We start from the raw sequence: 9,005 nt of genomic DNA, 5'->3' as shown, positions 1-9,005 counted from the left end.
TGCATATGTAAATTAGCTGTTACCGTGGCCTTGTGTGTCATCCAAATCCCATGTGAAGTGTCCCTTTTCACCCAAGAAGTTTAATGAAATTTCCTGAGTGATATTCTTCCCCCCATAAAAGTTAAAATCGGGCCTGCTAATGTTGTTAGAATGGCAGTGTAATTCAAGACAATCGAAATTGTAGATAATGTTCAAGCATTTTCTGTGAGGAATACCGTTTGAAATAAAATTTAAAAGTGATTTCAAAAAGGTAAAATCAGTCAAGTTGTTATATTTTTGTTGTCTTTCCAAATATCAATGAGGTACTTACCTCTGGGGCGAAAGTACATGATCTACCCTAGGGGTACGTACCTCTAGTGGCGATAGTGCATGGCCGCTACTAGAGGTACTCAGAAGATTTCGGTCAAAATTAGTGTACATTTTTCATTTTTTGTCTCAATAAGTTCGTGATTATTGTCAAAATCTTCAATATTTTTAGTGTTTGAAGGTCAATTGATGTTCCTCTTGCATTCAAAGACTTGTCTGAGTTGTTCGGAGAAAGGTCATTTTTTGGCACAATTTGATCAAAAATGTTAAGGCTAACCCCCTTGCGTTTTTTTTCAATTTTGGGCAAAAAATGAATTTGCTTGAAAGCTGCAGGGAATATGCCTGAGGGACCCTAGAGCACATTTGAGCCGAAATTTGGACAGTTTGGGCATTTAAAAGAAAAGATTGTGTCGATAATTTGGGTCAAAATTAGCAAAAATTATTCATTTTTGTCTCAATAAGTCGGTGGTTTTTGCCAAAATCTTTAATATGTTCAGTGTTTGAAGGTCGATTGATGCTCCTCTTGCATCCCAAAACATTTCTGAGTTGTTTGGAGGAAAGTCATTTTTTGGCCCAATTTGATCAAAAATGTAAGGCTTACCCCTTGAAATCTTTTTCAACTTTGGTCGAAAAATAAAATTGCTTGAAAGTTGCAGGGAATATGCCTGAAGGACCTTGGAGCACACTCGAGCCGGAATTTTGGAAAGTTTGGGCATTTTAAAGTAAGATTGCGTCGATAATTTGGATCAAAACAAGTGAAAATTATTCATTTTTGTCTCAATAAGTGAGGTACCTGCTTCTAGGGGCGATAGTGCATGGTCGCCCCAAGAGGTACTTACCTCTAGGGGCGACAGGGTACGGTCGCCCCTAAGGGTACTTTTGACGGTTTTTACCTCTAGGGGCGACAGTGCAAAAAAAATATTCATTTTTGTGTTAATAAAATGGAGATTTTTGCCCAAATCTTCAATATGTTTAGTGTTTGAAGGTCGATTAATGTTACTCTTTTATTCAAAGACATTTCTAAGTTGTTTGAAGAAAAGACAATTTTTGGCCAAATTTATCATAAATGTAAGGCTAACCCCTTGCATTTTTTGGAATTTTGGCCGAAAAATGAAATTGCTTGAAAGTTGCAGGGAATATGCCTAAAGAACCCTAGAGCACATTTGAGCTGGAATTTTGGACAGTTTGGGCATTTAAAAGAAAGATTGCGTCGCTAATTTGGGTCAAAATTAGCAAAAATTATTACATTTTGTCTCAATAAGTCGGTGATTTTTGCCCAAATCTTCAATATGTTCAGTGTTTAAAGGTCGATTGATGCTCCTCTTGCATTCCCAGACATTTCTGAGTTGTTTGGAGAAAAGTCATTTTTTTGGCCAAATTTAATCAAAAATGTAAGGCTAACCCCTTGCATTTTTTTTCAATTTTGGCCGAAAAATGAAATTGCTTGAAAGTTGCAGGGAATATGCCTGAAGAACCCTTTGAGCACATTCGAGCCGGAATTTTGGAAAGTTTGGGCATTTTAAAGTAAGATGGCGTCGATAAGTTGGTTCAAAATTAGTAAAAATTATTCATTTTTTGTCTCAATAAGTGAGGTACCTACCTCTAGGGGCGATAGTGCATGGTCGCCCCTAGAGGTTCTTACCTCTAGGGGCGACAGGGTACTGTCGCCCCTAGGGGTACTTTTGAGGGTTTTACCTCTAGGGGCGACAGTGCCTGGTCGCCCCTAGAGGCTCTTACCTCTAGGGGCGATAATGCATGGTCGCCCCTAGGGGTACTTTTGACGGTTTTTACCTCTAGGGGCGACAGTGCCTGGTCGCCCCTAGAGGTTCTTACCTCTAGGGGCGATAATGTAAAAACACTTTTCATTTTTGTCTTAATAAAATGGTGATTTTTGCCCAAATCTTTAATATGTTTAGTGTTTGAAGGTCGATTAATGTTCCTCTTTTATTCAAAGACATTGCTTAGTTGTTTGAAGAAAAGACAATTTTTGGCCAAATTTATCAAAAATGTAAGGCTAGCCCCTTGCATTTTTTTCAACTTTGGCCGAAAAATGAAATTGCTTGAAAGTTGCAGGGAATATGCCTGAAGGACCCAAGAGCACATTCGAGCCGGAATTTTGGAAAGTTTGGGCATTTTAAAGTAAGATTGCGTCGATAATTTGGGTCAAAATTAGCAAAAAAAATTCATTTTTGTCTCAATAAGTCGGTGATTTTTGCCCAAATCTTCAATATGTTCAGTGTTTGAATGTCGATTGATGCTCCTCTTGCACCCCAAGACATTTCTGAGTTGTTTGGAGAAAAGTCATTTTTTAGGCAAATTTGATCAAAAATGTAAGGCTAACCCCTTGCATTTTTTTCAATTTTGGCCGAAAAATGAAATTGCTTGAAAGTTGCAGGGAATATGCCTGAAGGACCCTAGAGCACAGTGGAGCCGGAATTTTTGAGAGTTTGGGCATTTAAAAGAAGAATTGCGTCGATAATTTGGGTCAAAATTTGCAAAAATTCTTCATTTTTGTCTCAATAAGTCGGTTATTATTGGCTTCCTTTTTTTTCGCTAGACACGCCACGTTGTTTCTAGGTTGTATTATTTGTTTTGCTCAATGATGCCGCTCCAAATTCATGTACTTTATGAAATCTATGACGACCAATCACTAGATAAAATTTGACTTTAATTCAACAGATATTCCGTAAGTTCTTGTCTCCACAACGAGTGTATTGTTTTTGTCCCATGAAGGTTGACGCAAATTCGCCGTGTATTTTTCGCGTTTAACACGCCACGTTGTCTGGGTTATATTTTTGTTTAATGATCACAAATTCATTTCGAAATTCAACAGATTTCTGTTATCTATCTTGTTTGATAAAACTACGAAATTTCAATTAAATGCAACATATACTTCATGAGTTATCGACTGGAAACCGAGTGTGTTGCTTTCGTGTCATGAAGGTTGACTCAAATTCGCCTTGTATTTCCCCCTGAACTCGTGTCATTGTTTTCGTTATATTATTTTTATTAATGCATGATTCGTCTCCAAATTCAAGCACTTTGTGTTACATGCAATGACCAATTACTAGATAAAATTTCACGCTAATTTGATAAATATTTCTTGAGTTATCGTCTCCACAACGAGAGTATTGTTTTTGTCCCACGCAGGTTGACTCAAATTCATTGTTTATGTGTCGCGTTTAACACTCTATACATGTACATTGTGTTGGTCATAATATTTTTAACTTATGAGTTATTCCTCTCGAAATTTAAAGTGATAGTTCCCAAACCTGCATGTAGCCATTTTACAAGTGGCATCCTTCTACTTCTTACTTTCTCTTCGACCGTAATTGTATCAAGCCTGCCCTCAGATGGAAGCCTCAACACCAGGGAGTTGATCCTGGGCTATATTTAATACCGCCGTTTTTAAAGCCAAATGGTCTGCGTTTTCAAAAGAAGTTGGTGGTGGTGGTGGGGGGGGGGTCTTTTAAGCTAATGATTTCGCGTAGGAATTCTCACTAGAATTAGTGCACTACACCATTCGATTCTGGGCAGATATTCTTTTCAAACGAAAATGTCTGCGTTGTCTGGAGAAAAGTCAATTTCTGGCCAAAATTTAAAAAGAAATCCATTTGGCATTGATTCTTTCACCACGTATAAAATTAACTTCAATATATAACAAAATGTCTCCGGCATAAATATGACTTTTTATTTAACTTTCCTTTTTGACACCATTCATAAAAATCTGAAAATGGTAACAATACACGTTTTTTTAATTGGACAAAATTATAAACGATATTTTGTTTATCGATAGGCATGGATCGTCTTTTCCAAGTGGGGGACAAGATGTACACATTTTGAGAAAAAAAAAGAACTAGACATAAAAATACGTCTTATGTACAAGACATCATGATTCAATAAATAAACAGAAATTACTCGAAGTTTGGCTATGTACATTTGGTCGTAGGAATTCGACCTGAAAACTGCGTTCAAGACCTACATGTACTTCTACACTGCTACATGCAAATGGAGTCCAAAAATATACAATTCGTTTTGTTTCATTCGTCTTTAAAATGTTGACTGGGACAAAGAATCGTTTAAGATCCTGGAACAGTGGCAAGAAGCCGTGTTGTTCTATATATAACAAACTCTTCTGGGCAGCTGGTCGAACACGTTTTTGTTTTCAAATATTCTCGATAGGGCATATATATCTTTACCTTTCCATGCAGTGACGGTCTAACTTAAAAAAAAAAAGAACTTCCCTTTGCAAATTTATGTCCATTTGTAGTTTGTGATGTCGTTATAGATGAAAAAAAAACCCCAACAAAATTACCTTTTAAAAGTTTTCCCTATACGTACATGTATACGCTTTCATTTCTTTGAAAGGGCAATTTTGGCTAGGAAATGTCATTTTTTTCCTCTTTACGCCTAAAACTGTTTTCTTTCAAGCAAGGGGCAATCATTGGTAGAAAACTAGCGTCTATAAGTTATTTTTTTTTCAACTAACGATTTGACCAAAACAAAGCCTTGAGGTAAAGAGCGTGCACTGAACAAAAGTGTAGAAATCTGATACAGAATTCAATTGTCCATTCCAATATGTACACAACATTTGGGACGAGTGATAAATGATTTTGTACAACACAGTGAACACACTGCCCATTATTCCACACTCTCCACCGTTTGGATGAAATGGAAACACGGCATTTTTACAGATCCTAATGTAACTTGGCTACCAACATAATAGCGACACAAAGCATCTTACTTTGCAAGCAAAGCCTCCCTTTCATTCCAATAAAATTGACTCCATGCCAAGACCTCATAATGTATGATTTCCAGACAACTTATCAACAAATATGAGGCTGTGATCTGTCTGACAATTTCGAAAACATATATTGGTCTTCAATATTACATACAATCACAACAATAACAGCAACCATCTTTAGAATAGGTGTTTCTGGCCATTTCTCAAACCACGACTTCGTCTCCAGATGTGGCTAGAGGATTTTTGGGTCCAACACTTTTAATGGACACACTCCGATACGAACTTTTGCTTTTTTGCTATTAATTCGTGAATATGAGGCAGACTGTTTTTTAAATATTTTTTCGATATCATTTATTCAATTACTTTTTATTCATTTGGTTGAAATGTTGATGTCTTTTAGGCAATACCGAAACAAAGCCAAAGCTTAAAAAATGGCCACGTCTCAAACTGTCTGGAACCCAGACTTCTACATATACACATTCATGACTGCCTGTGTTTCATCAGCCATATGCTGACTGAAGGGTGTTCCTATATTATAGCACAATTTGGTCATAAAAAAAAATCCCTGAAACTTAAATTTTATCAACAAGTATGCAAAATCTCCCATTGGTTTTTGAATACTCGCATCAATCATGTCCCAGTACTGTCGTAAGTAAACATAAGTACTTCTTAATTTACCTCTTAATTTACACTACCTTTTCCTTGTTTTCGATGGAACATGACACAAAATCTGTCCTTCCCTTTAAATGTTCAATTTGTCAACACTTGAAGGGCGGTGATGCCAACACGATTGGATTCTTCAAACACCCTGGCATAGGGATATGTTCATAAAAACCAGAGTAAATGGTTGGGATGAGTGGATTTTACTATCACAACTACAATCAATAACAACTAGTTGACGGCACAAGTTTTAATATTTCTCCTAACTCTAAGGGGATAAAATGACTGCTTCTCAGCTATCATTCATTTTTTTACAGGCTATTTTTGGTCCCATTTTCAGTTATAATTATCAGTTATTTTAATATCACATGCTGAAGTATCACAATCAGGCTTAAAAAAATACTCAAAATGACAAAATGCCTGATTTGTTTTCGCTCTTTTTACTTTTAGCACAAACAAACACATGAGCTATGACTACTTATACTGACTATCACTGACAATACTATCTGTTCTACGAAACATAAAATATCCAATGAGTTGTGTCAAATAAATAAATAAATAATTACAGTCACATTTTTTTTTAATCTAAGACCAGGCTGTCAATTAAACAAAGAGTGAATTTTAATAAAATAATAGTTGATGAATACAAAAGGTAAGGCCTTCGTAACATGCATTGTTAGGGGGGAAAACCTTCGACAACTGAGTCACTGTATATGTGTTTGACTTTGGCAAAGCATACATGAAACAGCAGTTGACACGCAGAATTACTGAATGAAAGTGCCAAGGTATTATGTAGATGTTTACTAACAGTAGTACTTTCTGTGTATAATCATCTTAATCAAAATAATCTGTTTAATTATAATCCTATGGCTTGATAAGTACATTTTTTTATACAGTACTTGTAATTCAATATACAACGTTCCATTCATTTACAGTGTAGGTATATCGATATGTCCACATCCAACATAAAAGAGGACGGTATTTCGGTGGGAGGTCTCTGTAATACGTGGGCCATTCATATTTATATATATTTTTGTAGTTTTTACAAATTCATCAATTTTTATACCGTATGTGACCTGTCATCTCAACATGAGCCCGACTGAAAAATTGCCATTTTGCAGCACATAGTACTAATGGGAACAATTCTAAATTCAAAGGGATCGTTGGTGGAAACAATGTTGCATCCTGACGCCACTTTTCTCATCATATATTTTTGTTAGAAAATACTTTGAAAATGCACTCGACTCTCCATAGACTTTGTACACAACCAAAGAAGTGGCGTCTGGATACTGCATTCTTTCCTTGTCGATTTTTGTGAGTGGATTTTGATAGTTACATAGATCAGGCATGCAACTGGTAAGTTACAAAAAAAGAGGAAATTAAATTCTTTCCAAGAGGTTTGTACAGTGTTTTTCTATTTTCAATGATACTCATGGGAGGTCAAAAAATAGGAAATCAGCTGATCCGAGGAAAAGTTGCATGCCTGATAGATATTAAAATGCCGTAGATAAACAGTCCACAGGTAAGGAAAAAGGGGGGAAAAAATGTCATTATTGTAGAGAAATTCATTAGAAACGACAACAGGGTACTATACAAGCACATTACAACCCAATCCTTAACAGAAATTATACCTTATGAGTTGATTCTTTTTAAATTCTTTATTTTTAAATTGGCAATTGATCGTCCAGTTAATAAAAATAATTCTGACTCATTTCAAATATAATGTAACTAATATAAGCAAGTTTGTACAAGAAATATGGTGAGCAATAGTTGACCTTATACAAGTCGCCGCTTAAACATATCTGGAATAAGTTGTGGCCACGTTTTTCCAGAATGGGCTCATGGAATGGGATATTTCATGAGTGAACGGCATGGTACTGGTTTAGTCACAGGCCCCGTGTTTGAATTTACCCAATTGTTATCTGCGGAATTGATTGAACATAAGTTGAAGTCAACAATTTCAATTTGATAATAGTCGTCAATTTGCAATACTTTCATGATATTGTAACGATCTCTTCTTTCAAAATATTCATTAATACTGCCCTTGATTGGACGGGCCCAGTCAGGACACAAAATAAATGTCAAAAAATAGGATGTTACACACGTCGTGTAGGTCTTACACACGGTGCCCAGATGTGCTGCATTCTCCTCAAATCTCGCAGGATTTTTAAAGTTTCATCTTATACAGAGTTTGCCACATCGCAAGTTTTCAAACTGTTGTGCTTCTTGCAAAGCACTGCATTAACGATTTAACCATTTTTGGCCCCAAAAAAGTTTTAAAAGTCAGAAATTTCCGCAGAGGTAAAGAAGAAGAACATTTAAAACTTGCCAACCAACAACTGATCAGCCTTGCTCTACAGTGCTTGCAGCATGCTTAAAATTCATCGTTTCACCAAAACATGCAAAACGTTTACATCGTTTTGCTTGTTTGAATTTTGATATTTTGGGATTTTTTTTTGTCCCAGTTTTACTTTAGTGTCTGCACAGCAGGACAAGGCACTCAGCACATTCAACAAATATTGCACCAGGCTTAATATCTGAGTAATATTAATTTACCAAAAAAAGAAGAAGTCTTATTGGACCAATTGAAGAGGTACGGTTTGTATAAAAAAAGGAAAAAAAAAGAAACAAATTATACAAGTTATATTTTTAGGAGCTGCGAAGCAGGCGAAATACTGGCTAAGCAAAAACAGGTTGGTTACCAGTTACACACAAGTCATGTGATGTAATATCGCGTGTCACTGGTTCCCCGCTGATTTTGGTTCAGTACATATTTAAGCCTGCTGAGCGATATTCTGGGGTAGGCCGGTCCGTGAAATGTGGACTTGAATACTCCATGATTTCAAAGTCTGAAGCATTTCTGATTATTCTTAAAATGAATCATAACCACAATATGAACTGGATATGCTGAGTATTTCACGAGGAAAATATGTAAATTCTACACTGTACACACAAAATACACTTTTAAAAAACACACTAATTTTAGCCGAAACAATTCAATAGCCATCTTTCCATTAATATGTAAGCCAGTGTGAAAATTCATCTTTACTGGTGTTCAAAGTTGAATGCTAATTTGATGCTGTATACAGTCATCGCTCTGAAATAAATTTGGGTTACAATTCTGAAATTTTGGACCAATTCATGAATAAAACCAAAAGTCGCATTTTCTTGATTTGTTCTTGGGATCAAGTAAAAGTTCGCGGACCATTACTTTTTCTGATCATTACTCAGAATTTGACAAAAATACCAACATTCTCTGGTAATGTTTTTCTAAATATTTGTACAAAAATTCTAC

This window comes from Patiria miniata, unplaced genomic scaffold (genome assembly GCF_015706575.1).
Source record: "Patiria miniata isolate m_02_andy unplaced genomic scaffold, ASM1570657v1 HiC_scaffold_7, whole genome shotgun sequence".
In the NCBI taxonomy this organism is placed as follows: domain Eukaryota; kingdom Metazoa; phylum Echinodermata; class Asteroidea; order Valvatida; family Asterinidae; genus Patiria; species Patiria miniata.
Note: the sequence above shows the minus strand (reverse complement) of the source record.